We start from the raw sequence: 22,280 nt of genomic DNA on the forward strand, positions 1-22,280 counted from the left end.
TTTCCCCCGTTCAAACAACACAACAGATGATATCACAGTTCTATGGTTTACATGAGTCGAAGAGTAGTGTCACACTATCAAGTCACTTATGGTGTTAAACGTTTCAGTTCATGTATGCTGTGAGTGTGTGACTACTAAGCAAGCAATGCATAAAGTGAGAGAGGGACGAACCTTGCAATCTGGAGCTGAGTGTCATGATCGATTTTCAAAGTTGTTCGGTTATAGTCTGGTTTTACAAAACGTTTTAAAACCTAGTTCACTATAACCAGTGGCTCTGATACCAAACTGTAACACCCCAAAATTCCACCAGCGGAAACCTCGCGAGGCGTGTTACGCATCAGAGTTCGAGCCACCAATCACATTGAACCAATGATAGATATTAAATAAGTCATGACATTAACTACTATTATAAAATGTCAACATGTTATCAATTCTCAAAAGTTGTGTAGCGGAAGCATGTATTAATTCGTTTAGTAATAGTTTCATGATAACATTCAAAATCAATGTAACGTTTATAAATCACCCAAGAGTCTCGATCCATGACCACTCCAGCACTCCCAGATAGCAAGTCCATGTTCCAAACGATAATGACCTACAAGCATGCAAACAAGTGTGTCAGACTACGCTGGTGAGTTCAAAGTGTTGCTTACGTGTTGTGTTACCAGTTATATGATAATGTGATTCAATGGTGCGTTACGATGTTGCTCAAGTTAGTTACCCTAGGGACTACGCCCTTACGTAACCGAGGAGTGTGCCTCTTAGCAACCCACTATGTTGTTCGGTTAGTTACCCTAGGGGAACCGCCCTTACGTAACCGAGGAGTGTGCCTCTAAACAACCATAGTGAAACCCAGATAATTAGTACCTAATAGCGCTATCAACTAATCACCCCCATTGCCCTCCAGGCAATAACCAAAACCGATTAAGTTGTTTACCCAATGTTTCCCTTCCAAAAGTTTACCAGTTGTCCCAAACCACCGGGACGCATGCTTGAGAAAAGTGCAGTGAACTCACCTTCGGTTTGCTCGGTAGGATTAGTTACTTTGCTTAACACAATTCGACCAACCCAGTTTGTATGCAAATCACCTAGTCATACACATATCTCATTATGAACACTACTACACACCTTCCATGTATAGACATATATACAGTTAGACAATATTTCATTACTAACTTAATTAGTCATGTTTCAAATTCTACATCATATTAGTCCAACTGTTATGCAAGGACCAAACCAAATGCGCGACCGCAACTCGAGTATGCAACCAGCAACTCAAGTGTGCGACTTACCACCCATGCCACTAGTATGCCAGAAAGAAGGTGCGCGACTAAGGGTGTTCGACTTCGCTGTGCAATTTAGAGTGTGCAAATATTGTTATGTAATGCCATAATTTATGGGTCAAACAGTTACATTCGATTCCTTATCTATCATATACACAAACTATCATTAATGTCGCCATCTAATCGGATCAACCTACGTAATCATCCCATCCATTTAAGCCGTTATATTATTCAATCGGTTACAAACCTCAACTTTCTAGAACCATTATCATTCACATAATTCTAGTGAATCATTACTCAATCGGTTATGAATACTAATAATCATCATCAATTATACAGTAGTAATCCACATTTCAATATTATCCACCCTTTTCCCTCGATTAACGAGAGCACTAAGCAACTATATCCCTTAATTATTCATGCAAAGTATTACAAGTTGGCTGCACATTCCACTGAATGGCCGACATTATGAGGTGTTAATTATCCAATTTGCTGCACTTTTCAACACCCCACATGTAATGTTATACTATCATCCACGTAAACTCACTGATTCATTGGCATGCCCCTCTTTAATATCGCTAAGACCCATGCTTTCACAAAAGGACTTTCATCATCACCATCACTATATACCTTTGATAATTACTACCGATCATCAATACCCATATCGCAAACAAGAATTATATCATCACTTACAGTTTCAGTTGCACGCTTAACAACATATTTAGACCATGTAGTTATCAGATTTTTAATACTAACGAGCAATACCAACATTTATCGGACCATCAAGAATCCTAACCTAATGAACGAGATGTAGCACAACGTAACACCCACGCATATAAACAGTATAATCAGCACACAAAGATAAAGATTACTAAATAAGAAAAACTAACCGGAGATCTGGCTAATTAAGATGTCACTCGAACAGGAGGGGGGGTTGCTACTGCCGTTAGCGATTTAAGGAGGAGAAGAAAGTAGGGTTGGTTGAATAATATGCTACGTAGGGTTTGTTGTTTTGAGATGATTGGAATATAATATGTATACTAAGAGGTGTTAGTTTTGGGGCGGTTCAATACTTACCCGAAATGGGCTCAGCCCTTTCAATTTGGGCCATCATGCTAACTAACTAAGCAAGTGGACGTAATTGTGACAAAAGGAGTAGGATGATTATATGTAATTGTGACAAAATAATGTATGCAACTATCATGCTAAACAACATAAGGTTGTAATAGTTGGCTATCATGTTAAATAACACAAGGTTGGCCGATGTCTAGTTCAACGGAAATGAAAACAAGCAAATGTGTAATGGGTAGTGACCAGTGTTGTGAGCCGATATATTATCAGGTATTAAGTGTGAGAGTGTGGTCTAAAAGATGTGCGGTCCAACAACACAACTAATAAGTTATCGTACTCGCAAGTTCATCGGAGATATAAGAAAGAAAGAAACGAATTGAAAATTAATGTTACGAATCAAAACGTCGCTAACCTTGAGAACGCGGGTTGTCACATAAATGGTCCTGAATGCTTTCCTAAGTGTCGGGAATCGAAACTGTCACAAAAGGGTACATAAAGCACACTAAACTGCATAGTTTAGCACCTTAACGAACCATTAACCAACCGAACAACCAGGCACTACCCAAAACACCAAATTTTCACTAGAAGCACTGTTTTAACATTACCAAGCTAGTTATGGTCCCCGAACAACATAACACACTATATAAATATCTAATAACTAAATCCCTAACTATATACTTGATTTCTAACTAAATAACTAACTTATGGTTAAATCCTAGCCTAATACCCCCCCCCACCTAGTAATCGGCCAACATGGCCCCAACCATTAAGATTTTACTTCAATTTAATAATAGATCTTCTTCTTTCTTTATTAAACATTTTATACATTGGTAAAACTCATGATATGGATTATAAGTGAGACATAGAGTTCATGAGCTTCATTTCATCACAACACGCTCAACACCACTTTTTTCTTCCTCTCTTCTTCTTGGGTTCGGTCGTAAGCAACAAAAACATAATCACCATCATTCATTCATCTTCATCTAAATCCAGGTATACTCAAAGGTGTTAGAAGGTGCATAAGGAAGCTAGGAGCTTTCGGAAGTTCAAGTACCTTCACCATTTACTTTTATCCACCTCTTTTCTTCTCTTGATCATCCCTAGCCCTGAGCTAGTGGTAAGAACACTAATCTCTTCATTTTATATCTTATTTAAGTTGTTAAAAGATGATACATGATGTTAATCTTGAAGAACACTAAGAATCAAGAGAATGAAACATGAACATAAGCTTAAAATCATAAGAAACCATGTTGTTTATGTGTTGTTACACTTGTTGATTGTTGTTTACTTATGTAAATGATGTAGATCATCATATGATCTTGCTAGATCATGATTAGAAACACAATCTAGCAAGATGAGAGGATGAAAGTGTTAAAGATTCAAAGATCATCCTCTTGAAAGACATGAACTTGAAATAATATATTGTTTTTTTGTAAAATGATGATTAAAATGAGATGTAAGTCTTGTAGATCTAAGATTTCAAGAATGATTTTTCAAGAAACCAAGTTTAAAATACAAGTTTTACTTAATCTTGGTTCTTAAATAAATAACCCTCATTTTTGGTGGTTAATAAAGTGTAGATTGTTTATTGTTGATTGTGTTGATTTACAAAAGAAAATGATATGCCTTCAAGGTATGGAAACCTCCATTTTTAGGGGAAACTCTGGCAAAATTTTTCTAGAAATTAAGCACTTAGATAAATATTTTTAAACAAGTATTTACAAGTGTATTTCAAACCATGAATTCTTACATAAAGTTTGCCGTAATTCTTGTTACCAAAATTACAAATATTGGAGGTTGGTTTTTATAAATAAAAGTGACTAAATATGTGTTTAGGAAAATATATACTTAGATGTCACCATGTGTTTGATTATTTGTATATTATGTGTATTAGTTATATTATTTTAGGACTTGAAATAATATAACTCATCAAAATACCAAGAAATGACAATCCAAAATATTACCAAAATTCCCAGAAATAAATATACAAAGAATACCCACAATATTGGAGAAACAGAACAAAGAAATATAACTTACAAAATATTCCGGAAAATTTATTCACAAGTATATTTTGGTAAATAATATTTTGGACACCAAGTGAATGAAAATGTGATTTTCACAATTATTACAAATTTATATCATATTTTTTTGTCAAAAAGAGAATATATTATTTTTGGTGAGTAAAAATATATATTTTCTTGGAATTATTAGAAGGTATATTATTTTTTGGAAGAAATATATATTTTCTTAAATAAACATGAAATACAATATTTTTGGGTGAAAAATAAGTTTATATATATTTTCCAAGTTAGACTTGAAAATATATTATTTTTAGGACTTATATATATAAATACAAATATTTTTGCCAAAGAAAAATTATAAATAATTTTTCTTAGTAATATTTCTTAAAATATATATTTTGAAAATATATATTGATGAATTTTTATTAAAGATATTATTCCAGAAAAATTTATACAAAATTAAGTATAAGAATATTTAATGAATACAATAACAATACGTATTTTCGTACGTATAAATACACACCGGAATACGACACCAATACATGGCAAAAATATACAAGTATAAGAATACAAATACAAATACCCCCATCGTTGTGAAGGATATACATGTATAAATACTTGAAAGGTAACAAGTTAAAATATATTATTTTAACTATTATTCCAAAATTTAATAGATATAATTTAAGTTAAAATATTTATTATTTTAACAAATAATTATATAACTTGGAGAAATATCGAAGACACAAAGAGCGTAACTCAAAGACACTAATTTATACTAAATCAAGGCACGACCCGCTCGTCTAATAAACTGTAGTACGTTGTAGGTAGTCGTGTACATCCGAAGGAGCTTTGAGTTACTGTGATTACGAAGAACGCAAGACTGTGAGTTCATGTCCCCCTTTTCTTTTAACAGTTTTTGGTTTTATAACTTCGGTATGGTGAAGTACATGTTACAAACTGTTTACATACAATTACAAATGGTATGGTTATTCAAGAAATGAACTGTTAGATCATGTGAATGGGTAGGCGTTAACCTGAGACCATTAATCCTTGTTAGGGACCGAGGGGCATGAGTGATAGATCTATTTGGGTGTTGCGAACCCCACCCATGGGTCCGCGAGTTGACCGCATGTGGTGACTATGTCGTTCCAGCCGGGAGGCCCGACACGAAATACCCAAAGGATTGAGCCTTCCTACACCGTTACACACACACGCAATGACCTTGCAAATCATTAATCGATCTGTTCATATTCTCTTTCATACTAGGATTACAAGACATACATACTTACAATGATTACAAAGGTTTATTCGTGCACACATACAAAACACATAAACTCGCTCAACTTTTGTTGATGTTTTCAAACTACATGTATTTCAGGAGACTAAGTATGGATCTGGCGGGCGTTGGAAGTTATCAAGGGTTGTCTGGAATAAAAGATGTCATCCAGTGTCTGTGGGTTCGGGGTTGTGTACCTTATCCCGGATAAGATGCATAGTCCTAAACCTAATTTTTAATAGTATCTTTTTTCGAGTCCCTCTGGAACTCTAAAACAATTTGAATGGTTTGTATTATGGATTTGAAGTCTGTGTTGGATTTATGAAAAATGTTGTGGTTATGTTTTAAAAACTTAAATTCAATGGATGATCATCTTAGTTTTATCATATAGATGTTTGTTATGGTTGAATGCAATGATATTAAGCAAGTCACACATATTCACGCTCCCGCAAAAGTCAGGGTGTGACATCTTTAACCAAAAACGCCAACTTAACCAAAACGCCAAAAATGGCAACAATCTTTTCGTGGAGATACACTATGGCAATTAGGCGATTCGTCCTCCGTTTTGACAACAGAAGGAGGGCAATTCTGAATATGGAAGAAGACATACAGAGGGGAATCTTATCCCTTGGCATCGCTCTAGACAACGAATGCCATGAAACACATATGCTTATGAAAGCATTAACCAGGAAATTTGGACCAATCAAAGCAGATGTGAAACCGGACCCCGTCATGATATCATGGCGTTTTGATGATGAAACAGACATGGTGACCATTACATACGACAACGAAGAGCAAGAAGTCTACTGGCTAGAAAACATCATGACAAAGCAACGTCTTGGTTTCATTGAAGAATTGCATAACGCCACTTGTACCAACACAGAAATAGACTCAAAATTGGAGTTAATCCAAGACATGTTCAAGTGGAGGCTTCAGAATCTTCAGGAACAAGAAGCTGATTAAGGTGAAGGTGATGACATGGATGAAGATCCAGATGAAGACTTCGAGGAGGAAGAAGATGACGCAAGTGATGGATACTTTTCGGATAAAGTACCTTCTGATGAAGGCTTTTAATTTTTTTTCCTCTTTTTTTTCTTCTGTGTAATCTTCTTTTTTTTAAGATAATTAAATGATATATTTCTCTCTTTATTAGCAAAACGCCAAAAAAAAACTAAAAATGGTTATTCCTTACAAAACGCCAAAAATAACAAAAAATATTTTTCCTGCTTAATGTTTTATTTACTCCGTTATTGTATTTTGTCATCTTGGTTTGCATAACGCCATTTAAAAAAACGGCAAACTTAGAAGATGGTACGTCTATCACCTATAAAACTGATAAAAGCTGATCAACACAGTAAATACAAAAACAGTAACTGAAAAGACATTTACTTTATTACTATGAATCGACATCTCGATGTGATACAGCCTTTTCTATTTTAGTTGGGAAAGAACGGCGAAGTCCATCCGAACGGACGTTGGACGTTTTCGGGATGCCGCTAATAACCAATGAATGGCAATTGCTTTTCCTTGTGTGGATCCTATTTCAATGGGAACTTGATGAGTCGATCCACCTACACGTCTTGCTTTTACTGCTATACCCGGAGTGAGATCGCTTCACACCTCGCAGTGCTTACACCTCTCGCCTATCGAAGTTCTGTTCAAAAACCTCGTCCGAGAACTTGTATAGAGAAGGATTTCCCGCGGCGCAGCAGTTCTTCCATACCAACTTAGCTGCCCGGCGCTGCTATTGCTAACAACTGGTACACCATATGTTGGCCCAACCCAGTCCTCTCGTACTAGGGTTGGCTCCTCGCAGTTCTCCCTTTAACACCAACGGTAGATAGGAACCGAACTGTCTCACGACGTTCTAAACCCAACTCACGTACCACTTGAATCGGCGAACAACCGAACCCTTGGGACCTTCTTCAACCCCAGGATGTGATGCGTCGACCGCTAAAAGCATTCTGTCCTGATGGTTTTAAAAACCTAAAAAGATGGCTGTTATCACCTGCTGACGAAGTGGTGAGGTTTGCAGAGAAAGAGAATACACTAAAGATCCCCTAGCTTCTAAAAGCAGAAATTCTCACAGGCCTTTAGTTCGAAGTTTCAGATTCGATTTCAAGGCAGCTTTTCTTTAGTCCTCAGGATATGATTCTTATATTTTATTACAATAAAAAAAGTCCCGCCTAAACTACGCGCCAAAAATGTGACAACCCTCACAATTCCAGGTATCCGTACAGTTAATTAATATTTAATTTGTGCTTAATGACTGTGCTTGATTACAACTGTGATTAAACTGCTTACTGTTTTCTATTACATACATACATATGCATCACATTTTATACTGTCACTCTATTTATTACATACAAACCTCAGTGACAAACTTGATGCACAAAAAACATAGTAAGCACAGTGAGCGGATAACCCAGAGACATGCTGACAATGCCAGCACCTAGACAGACAATGTTTTTGAGGCAAGTGTGAGCCAGGAATAGAATACTACACTAGTAGGGAGTGTAGGGAGGTGAGGACCATAAAACTGCGTCACTAGGTGATATAGTTATAGTGTCGGGAAGTGCCTAAAACACACTTTAAATGCAGAATTCTGCACTAAATAAACAAAATTCAGCATTTAATAATGCTAGTAAAGTGCAAAAACTTGGCAAAATAGTCCTAGATACTTTCCAAAGTGTTGGGAATTTAATGTGTCACTAAAAGTATTATAAAAGACACTTTATAGACTAATTTAGCACTGTAGGTCCCCTTGATGTCTATGGATCTTCACAGAATCGTCTTTCCAATCAAGAGTGCGGAATCCTCTTGATCAGAATAAGCAGAAAACGAGTAGAAAACAGTAACAGCAATTCCAATCAAATCGGGTTTTCTATTGATTATCAATCAAACAAGAATTACAATCAATCTAAACCCTAACCCTCACAATTTCGTCCAAGCCTCTATCTCTCACGAGATTTCTCTCTCACAAACTGTTTTGGCTGATTAACTGATCAGCCTCAAACCCTAATGTCTAACCTTGTTTATATAACACAAGGTTTACAACTGGGCTAGGTCAAACATCATGGGCTGCGAATTGGACAGGCCCAATTCGCCCCCCATCACCCAATTCTTTGGGTTTAGTTAGCCCAAACATTACAACTAACTATTACAAAGCTAAACCCGCTACCCGTTTATCGTTTAACTAATTACAAGATATCCAAAGACCAAATCTAAGCTGTTGTCACAAACATGCACCAACAAACTCCCCCTTGACAATAGCTTCATAAAAACTTTGTCTTGAGTCAAAACTTTGTCTTCAGTCTTCTTGCAATCTTCAAGTAATCTTGCACTGTCTTTGGTCTTTGGATAGCTTCAGCTTCAATAGCTTCTGTCAGCAACAGACTCCCCCTAAGCTGATGCATCCAATCACCAAATCTTCAACACGTTAGCATTTGAGTAAACTCCAGTTTAGCATTTGCACAGCAATCTTCAAACTCTTCAATCTTGTCTGCAATATAGAAAGGAGGTTCTACCATGCATCCAATCAAACTCTCATCTTCACACTTCACAGCAACTTCTCAGTAACAAACCGCTTCAATCTGTATACTATAAAACAAACATCTCGAGAAACCATAAGAATTTTTCAACATAAGTGAAATAAATTATTATTTTTCAAGAGATTAGTTAAACTGTATAACAGATTAAGCTTTTTCAACTTATCACCAACACACAAACTTTTTGTTCAACACACAAGAACCTGTCTGATTTAAGATTTTGAACTCACTTTCTAACACCGTCTCCCCCTATTAGTAACAATTCCTCCAAGAATAACAGTTTTCCGTACATTAAGAATTTAAACAGGAAAAGACACTATTTTTGGATTTTTATATTTTCTGAAAGCAAGTAAATACAAAAGCAATAAACACTCTATTTTTGTGAGAATCACTGAAGATCATATCAGCATAATCAAACTGTTTTACACAATGAGATTATTCTTTATTTAATTTTTCGTGAAAAGCAGTTCAAGACGATTACCAGTATATTTGTCCACTTAAATAAAATGCATGAACATTTCAAGTACCATTACCATATGATACGTTAAGGTAATTTTAATTTCTGAAATAATAGCGTGTCCCACATCAGGATATACCCCCACGATCAAGGTATGCACAAAGATTCATCGTAGTAGGTGAGTATACTGATGTCATCCATTAAGATATCCCGACTGTGTCTAGTTCTGCATATAATCTGTTTTATCATGTTTTGATTTCTTAACAATGAACACCCAAATAAATAATAATCAAATCCTGGAAATATAAACAACACACTCTATCATGCAAGTATCTTCCCTACCACATATTTCACAAGTCCAATCCAGAGTTCTGAAATCTTAACTGGGAATGGGTTGAGAAGAGAACAGAATAGATCTTTAGTAGAGATGGTATAATATACAGATCAAATGAGATTTTCTCAGTTTGATATAGGTTTCTTGTGTTTCTTTTGGGCACTTGAGGGCCTCTTTCGGGTGTATTAGATCTATAGCGCGACAACGTACAGCTAGGTCAGCATGTATCTGGATGCAGCAGAAGCTGTCGTTGCCTAGCACCTCCAGGTCAGCATATATCTGGATGCAGCAGAGGAGGTACACGACTTTTTTCAGAGAAGATTTCAGAATCAGATCAAAATTGTGTGTATCGGGAAAACATACAGACATTCAAATAGAAATGAGCTAATTCCAAGTGACTATCTTTCCTGGGGTCATGTACAATTTTAGTTCTAACAGACAGACAGCCAAGATATCCCTAGTTGAAACAACAGTATAAAGACCCAAAACTTCAGATTTTGGCAATCTATCAACGCAAGAATTAAGGTCATTAAACCATACACCACTAATGTGTTCCCCACTCAAATTCAGTTCATTTAAGTTTATATCACATTGGTAAGTTGATTATTTCATGCTTTTGCCTACTGGTACATCGTATAATGAAGCTGCTATCACACTTAAGCAATTTTGATTCAATTTCAGTGTGACAGTCTAACTTGCCAATGTACTATCACTTCTTCTTTTTCACACAGTGAAATCTCATTTTTCATTTTTCAATTTTTTATGTTTTTGATTTTTCAAAATTTTTTTTATTTTTGATTTTTTGGAAAAAGCAGTAAACTATTTACAAAAATTCTTATGAAAAACCAGTTATTCAGGATTCCTCATCCCGTTGAGTTCGACTAAGTGTTCAAAGCGAGCCCTGTCAAATGCTTTAGTATAAAGATCTGCCAGGTTATCCTCTGTGCCGATTCAACACTTTGAACCACAAATTAAATCATTTAATATATATCAATCATCAATCTCACACCCCTCTTCATGTGCCTGAAGCAGCCAATATCAACTTAAGTTGATACTCCTCCTTAGCAGCTCCTGTACACACTAACTTAAGAAATTAGTTAGATCGGGGGACCCAAGCCTTAATGGTCTTGGGTCGTCCAAATTCACCAACCACTGGAACATCCATCCAATATCCATTACTCCTAACTGGAGTCTTGGATCTCAGACCTGTTGGAATTTGATTTTGATTTCCACTAGGTCTTTGGTCCTGAGGGTTCCTATGTACATTTGGACAATTTGACCTTTGGAAATTTTAATTTTGAAACCTTAAATTTTGATTCCAAGAAGCTTGATTGTTATAATTTCTAAAGCCATTGTTATAAAAAGTTCGACCACCATTATTTTGGTATCGATTTTGATATTGACATTGACTTCTGAAATTATTTGAATTATAATTGTTCATTCTAGGTGAACTGCTTCTAGGTCTCTGATATCTGCCTGGTGGAGATCTAGGCTGAAATCTAAGTTGATTTCTTTGAAAACGTGGAACTTGTGGAGTTCCTGTTCCAGCCTTATCTACACCAACAGCAACATTTTGTGGTTGCTTAGGAGCAGATTTCTTTGGAGAATTTGAACCTTTCTCCTCACTATCACCTTCCTTCTCTGGTGATTTCCCTCTCTGTTTTTCACTCATTTGTGCTTCACTCTTTTTTGTTAGGACAGCAGCTAGCTACATGTCCCTTTTTGTGACACCTGAAGCACGATCTCCTTTTCAAAGACTTCTTTGCTGGAGTCTCTGAGGTAGATCCCTTATCTGATGGTGATGATGCCTTGGAAGAATTTTGTTCAGTTTGCTTTGATTCAGATTTTTCTTTGTTTTTATTTTTAGCAAACTCTACATTTGATTCTTTTTCAATAACAGCAGTTTCATTTTTCATATCACTACCTTGAACAAAATTAATCTTTTTAACAAAAGTTTGAATTTTGCTCTTAGGAGGTGACTTTTTCTTTTTCAAAAATTCCGTGTTATTGTTCTTCCTAGCATCACCATTCTCAGACCCCTCACCTTGACTTGATGTAGATCCGAAACTACTTGGTGTAGTTGACATATAGGCTGCTAGCTCATCTTCATCAGGGAGGAAAGAATAGTCATGACTAAGAGGAGGTGGGACTTCATTATATCCCACACTAGTCTTGTCATTACTCTTCTTTAACCCACCCATCATGTGTTTCATAACAATAGACGAATCTCTGAATTGACTTAATTTCTGTTCAAGTTCAGTAATTTTGAGTTGTGCATCTGACAACTCTTTGCATTTTTTAGAAATCTCTTTTGTTTTCTCAGCCATCATATCGTGAGCTAAGTCTATTACTTGAAGTTTTTCGTTTAATTTGCATGTTAAAGCTTCGATTTCACTTTCATAACCTTTTATCTTCTTCAAGTATAGAGATTCATTTCTTTTAGCAAAAAAATTTGACTCTTTTATGCTAGACATCTCGCTCACCAGACTTTGATTTTGAGCTGACAATCTGTCAACCTCACCCTGTAGTTCACAACACCTCAAACACACAAAATTAGATTGTACCTCTTTCTCATGAACTTCTGTGGTTTGGTCAGCAACAACCTGTTCAGCTTCACTCTCTTTCTCTACTTCAGCATCCACTTTTGCTTCAGCATTCTCCACTTGAGATTCAGCATCACTCACACTAGTTTCAGCCTCATCAACTGGCACTATCTCTGCCATGAATGCCTGAGTGGCGCATTCATTTCCCTGATATCGCTTTTGTAATGCATCCCACATATCCTTTGAATTTGTGTACTTTGTGAAGGTATGCTTGATGCTATCAGGTAAGGATGACTTTATTGCAGCTAAAGCTCTCTTTTCAGCTTCATACACTTTCTTATCAGCCTCATTCATGTTCACGTAGTCTGTTCTACGTCGTTTGCCCTCAAAATCATGTACTGGGTTTATGTACCCATCTTCAATACATATCCACATGCGTGCATCCTGAGATCATTTGAAGCTGTTCTTCCATGTGAGATAGTTCTCCACCTTTATCATCTTAGGAGCATTCAAGTTGGCCATGTTCGACATTTTAAATGTTGCAGACTGACAAAACCGTACAAAATTTTTCCGAAAACAGTGGTTACCAAATTACACCTTTAGAATCGTCTCGAAAAGACGAATCCAATGATATATAATGTCAAAAACTGAATTCGGGATTTTCCCAAATTACAATTTTTTTTTTGTCCTAAAAATCACACGAGTTCAACGGTGCAAACGGTTCTGTCAAACGAGCTACGATCAAATTCTATTTGCAAAACACTGAAAATTTTCCGACGCTTGCCAATGGAAATTCCACCCCTTAACTTCTCTACTAATTTCGCTAGTTTCAAGGTTAATATCGTTGGGTCTGTGTTAATTTCGCTGGGTTTAAGTTTTGCCTTAATTTCGCAGATCTAGTTCACAAGTTCGCACGTCAAATTCGCTGGTCAACTTCGCTCCAAATTCGCCAAATTCGCTGGTCAAATTCGCTATTTCGACGACCAGTAAATTCGCCGAAACCGAGATAATTTCGCTGTGGAAAATTATTCGGTTACCAAAGTCGCCTTTGGATTTAAGTTCGCCGATAACCGAGTTATTTCGTCCCAGATTCGCCGTGTGTTAATTTCGCTGGTCAGTCAGCAAAATTAATCAAATTCGCTGGTTATCTTTGGAAACTTGATCTGTTCGAAATTCTGAAGATTCTCCAACACAAACCTGCATAATCAAACAAGCAAATCAGCAAAGTTTTTACTAAAGTCTTGATGAACTTGATGAAGAACACGAAGAACAGTCTTCGAATCTTCAAGAAATTCAGCCAAAATTCTTCAAAACTATCAACCAAAAACAGTCCTGCAAACCCTAAAACCTGCAAAACAACAATCAAACAAACCAGAATATCAAAACAGCCAACAAAATTCGAAAATCAGAATCAAACACCCAAAAATTTTCGAAAATTTTAAAACCCTAATTTTCAGGTTTCACCAATTTCGAAAATCCTTCTGCCAAGCACAATTCTGAACCGAGCAATGAAGAGCCTAATGCTCTGATACCAATTGTAGGTCCCCTTGATGTCTATGGATCTTCACAGAATCGTCTTTCCAATCAAGAGTGCGGAATCCTCTTGATCAGAATAAGCAGAAAACGAGTAGAAAACAGTAACAGCAATTCCAATCAAATCGGGTTTCTATTGATTATCAATCAAACAAGAATTACAATCAATCTAAACCCTAACCCTCACAATTTCGTCCAAGCCTCTATCTCTCACGAAATTTCTCTCTCACAAACTGTTTTGGCTGATTAACTGATTAGCCTCAAACCCTAATGTCTAACCTTGTTTATATAACACAAGGTTTACAACTGGGCTAGGTCAAACATCATGGGCAGCGAATTGGACAGGCCCAATTCGCCCCCCCATCACCCAATTCTTTGGGTTTAGTTAGCCCAAACATTACAACTAACTATTACAAAGCTAAACCCGCTAACCGTTTATCGTTTAACTAATTACAAGATATCCAAAGACCAAATCTAAGCTGTTGTCACAAACATGCACCAACAAGCACTTTAACGGAACAACACCCAACCGAACAACCGGACTTTACCCGGAACACAAATATATTGTCAAACTCATTGTTTTTACTTTTCTGAGCTAGTTAGGGTCCCCGAACACCCTAACACACTATATAATTAACAACACACCTTAATATACTAACTTAACCTTTATATCCTAACTAGATTGTAACTAAAACATTACAACCCAACCCCATACCCCCCCATTAGGCGACGGTCACCAAGGGGTGACCCACCTCTTTGATTTCTTGATTAAACTAATAGATCATGTTGGAAGATGAGAAGCACATTACTCAATGGTTAAAGATGGATGTTGGATTATAAATAAAAACAAGAGTTACACATTTCATTTCACAAACTCAAACACTTGCAAGCTCTCCTCCTCTCTTCTCTCTTGTGTTCGGCCGCCACCCCCACACCCACCATCATCACCTTCAAGTTTCCTTCAAGCAATCCATACATACCCAAATGTGACAACCCTCAAAATTCCATGTATTCCGTACAATTTATTATTGATAATTAAAGTGCTTGACGACTGTGTGGAATTACTTAACTGCTCTCTGATTTTTGTGTTATATTTACATACGCTTGTTAACATACTAGTAATGTACAGAAAAGTTACCAAATAGTCCGTTATGATTTCCTAAGTGTTAGAAATTAAAAGTGTTACAAAAATATACATAAAAGACACTTTATGGATTGATTAAGCACTTTAATGGAACAGTGTCAACCGAACAATCGGACTTTACCCGGAACATAAAAATATTGCCAGACACATTGTTTTTACTTTTCTGAGCTAGTTAGGGTCCCCGAACACCCTAACACCCTTTATATTAATAAAAACACTAATATCCTAACTAAGTATCATTAGATTTCAACTAGATCCTAACTATATCATCACCACCCAACCCATACCCCCCCCCTAAATGACGGTCACAAGGGTGGGACACACCCTTGTCTTTCTTTTATTATTTAATTATAGTTGTTGTTGGATATTGAGACATTTTACATGATGGTAAGACTTGAAATTGGTTTATAAATATACACTCTAGTCATCCATTCTCTTTCATCAACACTTACAAACTTCAAGCTCTCCTCCTTCCTTCTTCCACCCTCATGGCCGAACACCACCACCCCCATATCTCCACCATCAACCTTCATTCTAGCCAATTCTCATACATACAAAGAAGCAAGGAGTCCTTCAAACAAGCCCGGTGCACTCGGAAGTTCAAGAACCACTCTAGTTTTCTTTTATCCACCACTTTTACGCCTTGTTTCTTCCCTAGCCTTGTGCTAGTAGTAAGTGCTTCTAATCTTCATCTTGATCTTGTTTTTGATGGTTAATAGTTGATTGAATGATTAAAACTTAAGAAACTCTAAAGAACTTACATTAATCTTGAACATAAAGAAATAAAGGGGAGATAAAGAGAAGTTATGTGTGTAAATCATATAAATCTTGTGTAGTTGTGATTATTTGATGTTGTTATGATTCTTATTGATTTCCTGATAATTTGCTGGTTAATATTGATGTTTGATTTTGTTGTGATCACTAAACATGTTAACAGAATCAATCGAACATGCGTTAGAAGGTAGGGAACTAAAACATAAAGCTGGTTGGTGTTTACAGCCAACTTCAGTTGGCTGTAACCAGACCGTAACTTAACGAAAAATGTATTTTCTGAAGTCTAGATTTATGTATTATGAAATACGGTTCTAATGGCACTGGAATCATAAATTTTGGACTTCGTTTACTATTTTTAAAGACCCGATTTGTAACAGCAGCTAAAGCTAAGTTTTTACAGCAGTAAATGGGTGTTATATTTTCAGTCATAACTTGAAACCTGGGTAGAATTAGATCATGAAATTGGTGATGTGGATGGACACTGATGTCATAGTAATTGTCCCACTAGAATTTCATCAATCCGACTTACAATGAATTTTTAATGAATTATTCCGTGGACTGCAGTCAGAAAGTAATGAATCTGATTGCAGTCGGGAAAATGAATTTTTATAAAATATTGGTGACGAATTGGATCCCGATATTTTTACACAATAATATTTGAGTCGTTTAGCACCTTCTGTAAAAAGTTGGGAATTTTTGAAATAAGATAACTATTTTATTAAAATGCTCAAAAACAGCCCAGTTTTGGATATTTAAGTTGAAATGACATAAGTAGTAATTTGCGTGTCTAAATGTCGAGTATGTTATCTGTGAATGATCTAACATGTTATGTGTCAATAAAAGTGTTATGTACAATGTCGTATGTTTATTTCTGAACGGGAATAGATGGGGAGTTTATATGGGCATAAGCCGTTAAAGTAATGCATGTTATGTGATAGATACGTGTAGGAACTTTGTGCTCTATTTCAAAACCACTAAATGACTAACTGGTAATCATATTAGGACGTGATTGACCGACCTTGACTGTTAGCTATATTTGAGAATCTATCCGAGCAAACCGAGGTGAGTTCACACACTTTCTAAGGCATGGGATTCCCGGTGGTTGGGAATGGGTTAAAGAATTTAAAACGGAATCTGCATATCCTCCTTGGGTAGGATATGTACGGCCATCCTCCATAGGTAGGATGCCAATATTAATCCTGCGTATTCTCCTTTGGTAGAACTACGTACGTTCATCCTCCTTGGGTAGGACAACAACCTTAAAGTTACTAGACAAAACTCTCTCATGAAGTCCCTCAATTTATATCGACTTAATCGCCGAGGCCAATGGCGAGCGGGTCATTAGTTAATAGCGCTATTAGGTTTAACAAACCTCACACCGTGCCAGTCGGACGGGCGTAACCCCCACGGCAATTACGCCAACGAAAGACAAACCACGTTTTTCAGAAACAACTTAAAACTAATCAACCAACCATGAACTCACTCAACTTTGTTGTTGACTCGTTGTTACATGCCTTACAGGTCGTTAAATGCTTGGAACTTGCACGAGGAAGGAGTCGTTGTAGGATACGGACTGTTGTGTTCCGTGCTTGATATTTAAATCCTTATGAACTCATTAAACTTATGCTTTGGACTTTAAACTCATAAACTACGGACTTATGTTTCGGATTTACGTTTATACTTCCGCTGTTTAATTTAAACTTGGTTAACTAGCTTTTGGTCACCAATTGTATTGTGGTTGGTTTATTTACTTAATTACGTTGTTCAAAATGATTGGTGGCTCGATCCTGGTCACGTCACGCCTCCAAGCGGTGGTACTCCGCATGGTGGATTTTGGGGGTGTGACAGATTGGTATCAGAGCCATTGGTTATAGTGAACTTGGTTTTAAAAAGGGAAATCCTTCGATAAAACCAGACTATAACCTGTACAGTGCTCAACGATCCACAACAACGCTTTGCTCCACGTGCAAGACTCGACACAATAGGTGGTATGATTTATGTAATATTGTCGGTTAGATAGTTCACACTGTGCATTAGTTAACGTGATAACTGCTATTTGAACCTTGTATGTTTACTCTCTCCTGTCATCCCACACTTACGCACTTTTGCGACACTTTTCTCATTTACGTTGCTTCGTTGTGAAGTTCATGAACGGACGCGGAGGACGTATCAACCTAACTCAAGCCCAGCTGATGGCCTTGATCAACGAACGAGTTGCTGAGGCACTCGCAGCTGTTCCTGCAGGAGGTATAACCTGCCGTATCAACCCATCTTAGGACGTTTATATCTTACCTTCACAAACCAACCCTCATGCTTAACCTTGTCTTTTATTCTTGCACCCCAGGTCAACGTGCTCAGCCTCCTGTGTGCGCGTTCAAACCCTTCATGGATTGCCGACCTAGTACTTTCAGCGGCACAGAAGGAGCTGTAAGTCTTCTTCACTGGTTCGAGAAGCTCGAGTCTGTTTTCGAGATGTGTGAATGCCCTAAAGATCGTAGGGTGAAATATGCTACTGGAACACTCGAAGGTGCTGCGTTAACCTGGTGGAAGGCACAGGTTCAACTGCTTGGGTTGGCGGTTGCTAATGCCACCCCATGGAACGGTTTCAAAGAATTGATTAAAGAAGAGTACTGCAGTCGTGACGACATCCACAAGCTGGAGGTGGAATTTTTCAATCTGAAGATGACGGGGTCTGAGATCGAGGCAAACACGAAAGGTCAAACGAGCTAGCCATCTTGTGTCCTACAATGGTAGACCCTCCCATCAAGCACATTGAGCTGTACCTTAAGGGCTTGGTGCCAGAAATTCAAAGCCACGTAACCTCAGCTAATTTTGGCACCATTCAGCAAATAATCAAGTTGGCTCATCGTCTCACTGATCAGACAGTTGAGCAGAACAGGCTGCCCAAGCGTATTAGCGCTACTACTTCTGATGCTCCCAATGATAATAAGCGTAAGTGGGATGGAAATTTGGGTAAGGGTTCTACTTCAGCTCAATCCCAACAGAGAAAGACAGACGAGTACAGGAGCCCCGGTCAGCAGTCTTTTGGGAATCAAGGTCAGGGTGGGGTACAAGGGAAATCACCCTAAGTGCAATCGATGTAATTTGCACCATAGCGGGCACTGCAACAAGGGTCATTGTCAGAGATGTCACAAGCTGGGTCATGAAGCTAAGGATTGCAGGAGCCCACGTCCTGCAAATCAGAATCGCCAACAACAACAAGCTCCACAGAACCACCAGTATCAGCAACAGCAGGGCAATAAAGGATGCTTTCAGTGTGGCGCTGAAGGTCACTTTAAGAGTAGCTGCCCTCAGCTGAACCAGAATCGGAACAACCAAGGAAACGGGAACCACAATGGAAACAACAATGGAGGCAACAACGGAGGTAACAATAATGGCAATGGCGCCCGAGGTCGTGCCTTCATGATTGGTCAGGGTGATGCAAGGAACGATCCCAACGTTGTGATGGGTAAGTTTCTTCTGGACGAATTCTTTGTTACTGTTTTATTTGATTCGGGTGCCGATACTAGTTATGTGTCCTTAAAAGTTAGCCAATTACTTAAGCGCACTCCAACGCTTCGGAACACCAAACACACGGTAGAAATAGCATACGGTAAAAGTCTTGAAGCCACACACATAGTTAAGGGCTGTAACCTCGTCCTGAAAGGTCCCTCTTTCTGAGATACTAGGTCTTTATACTCAGTGATATCTGGGGTATTATCCCGGGACTTCTAATTTTGCGGAAGCAATGGCCTAGTCCCCGTATAATACTTTGCATTTGCTTGAAATAGAGCGCTGCCCTCAGTACAAAAAATGATGAAACATTGAAAAATGCTAATCATGTACTGTTGAAGAAAAGATTCTCTAAAGGGAACACACCTAAAGTCGAACTGTCATCTCTCTGCTGAACGGAAGTTCTGACCTGATGAAACATTGAAAAATGCTAATCATGTACTGTTTTCGCATTTAACCCCTTACAGATATCATCTAGGTATACTCACCTGTAAGACTGAATATTGGGATCTGGATACGGGAGTATATTCAAGGGATGGGACACGCGAATATGTTTAAGTGCTTAAAACACTAATCTCGTATCTCGAAACAGTTGAACTTTGTGTGAAAATTTAAGTGGACCAACATACTGACAATCTAAGTGAATTGTTTAGAACTTAAAATGTTTAAAGCTTAACGGTGTTAGTGATTTGTCTCAAAAACTGATATGATCCTCTTACACAAACTCACAAAAAGATTGTTTGTAAATATTTCTTTACTGCATTTCTTTTAAGTCAAAAATCCAAAAAGATTTTAGTGTGTTTTAGCATTAATTTTGAAAAACACAACAAGATTTTCGACAACTGATGTTGAAGAGCTGATTTTCAAAGTTCCAAGTGCTAAACATGATGAACATTTTGTGAGGGGGAGTCTGTGTTATTAAATGATAATTTCTTGAATAATTTTTTTCAAGTGGTTCATCAGAAATTCTGGTTGAATTTAAAGGAGAAGTCTGAATATTAAATTGTTAAATTTGTGAAATTTATTGTGTGATAGAGGATGTGAAGGAACCAGGTTACGATTCTGATCCTGTGAAAGCTAGGCTGCGATCCCAGAAAATTGAAAGGGGGAGTCTGAAGACATCCGAGAAAAAGATTTGTTCAAGGGGAGTGTGTTGGTGCTGAAGGAAAAGAGAGTAGGCAGACTGATAAAGACTGAAGACGTTGAAGACTCGACACTTAAGACTCGTCAACATCCGAGGGGAGGTGCATACATTTGTCGACTTCATCTTGTATCGGGTCTTGCATTGTTCATGGCACGAAGTTGGAGAAAATGACAAGAAAGCTAATTCCGCTTGAAGGCTTTAATTCCGCTTGAAGAGATCACATGTAATTCCGCACGGAATTACATGGTAATTCCACTTTAATGTTTAATTCCGTTTGTAATGATTCCGTTTGTACATGTAGAAGCGGAATTAGTGAAGTCTATAAATAGAGGTGATTCCGTGTCATTTGAAACAAAATTAGATTTGGGTTTTCCGACGGCGAAGCTCTAGCGAAGTGTCTACAGACTTGTAATTGTTACCAGATCAATATAAAGACAGTTTAAAGTGATATTCTAGCTGAATCACGCACAATATGTCTGTTTCCGCCTTTCATATTGTGTAGAATGCCTCTGATCGACTCATTCGGGTCCGTACATGATCCTACAGTGCGGAAACCAGTTTTGGGAATATCTTCTTCAAGTACACGAAGCTGATGATACCCAGAACGCAGATCGATCTTGGAAAAACATGTAGAACCTTGCAGTTGATTAAAGAGATCATCAATTCGTGGTAGGGGATATCGATTCTTGATGGTAAGTTTATTAAGCTCACGATATGTCACACCCCCAAAATCCACACGCGGAGTACCACCGCTTGGAGGCGTGACTGACCAGGATCAAGCCACCAATCATATTGAACATGTAATTAATATCAAGTAAAATAAATGTAAACCATCCATCCAATACGATAGGTGTTCAAAACATAACCATAGTTTCAAAGTGTAGCGGAAGCATAGTAAATAATCCAACACTAGTTAATAGTTTTAAATGTCATAATAGTTCAACGTAGAAACCACGATCCTTGCCCACAACGACCCGATTCTCCAGTGCAAGCTCCATGTACCTAACGATCTGCAAGGCATGTAACAGAATGATCAACAAACTAGTTGAGCGAGTTCACAGTAAGTAAGTGCGTAACAGTAGGTAATGGGTGGCTCTACTAGGCCGATAGTAAGTTATACAAGTGGGGGCTTCCCATGTTATGTGACCACTAGACTATTCGTATCAACTACTCGTATCATCCCTGTTCTTCTTCCGAGAACAGTAGCGCGTATGGGGTGTACGTAGGTTTTACGCACGTATCCTTCACAACCGAGGATAGGAGACGCGGGGGTGTACATGGGTTTCACGTACGTATCCTTTGTACCGAGGATAGAAGTAAGTAATGCGTACACGTAGGTTTTACGTGCGTGCCTGACATCCGAGGCAGTAATTGGCATATGACCACGTAGGTGTTATCCTAACCTACGGAACCGTCCTGACATCCGAGGATCATGGTAGGTGATAGTCTAGGAAAAGCATATGTACGTTCTTAGTCAATTGTAACCTTTATCCCATTCCCACGACCCGGGAATCCCATGCCTTAGTAGGAGTGTGAACTCACCTGGGTTTGCTCGGCACACAATAAAACGCTCAAGTATACAAGTAAGGGATCAACCACGTCCTATCATGGTTACTTATGCATGTTAGGTTCGTACTCAACT

At 37.8% G+C, this 22,280-nt stretch overlaps 1 long non-coding RNA gene across 1 annotated transcript; it reads right to left on the reverse strand.

The window, feature by feature from the left end:
• Window positions 1-551: 551 nt before the first annotated feature.
• LOC110867329 lies at window positions 552-2,268 on the reverse strand. The gene is made up of 3 exons (XR_002551525.1): window positions 2,171-2,268; window positions 1,014-1,085; window positions 552-592 (listed from the first exon to the last, which is right to left on the reverse strand). It is a non-coding gene; the product is annotated as an uncharacterized LOC110867329 (long non-coding RNA).
• Between the last annotated feature and the right edge of the window lie 20,012 nt (window positions 2,269-22,280).

Source organism: Helianthus annuus, chromosome 7, assembly GCF_002127325.2.
Source record: "Helianthus annuus cultivar XRQ/B chromosome 7, HanXRQr2.0-SUNRISE, whole genome shotgun sequence".
NCBI classification, from domain to species: Eukaryota; Viridiplantae; Streptophyta; class Magnoliopsida; order Asterales; family Asteraceae; genus Helianthus; species Helianthus annuus.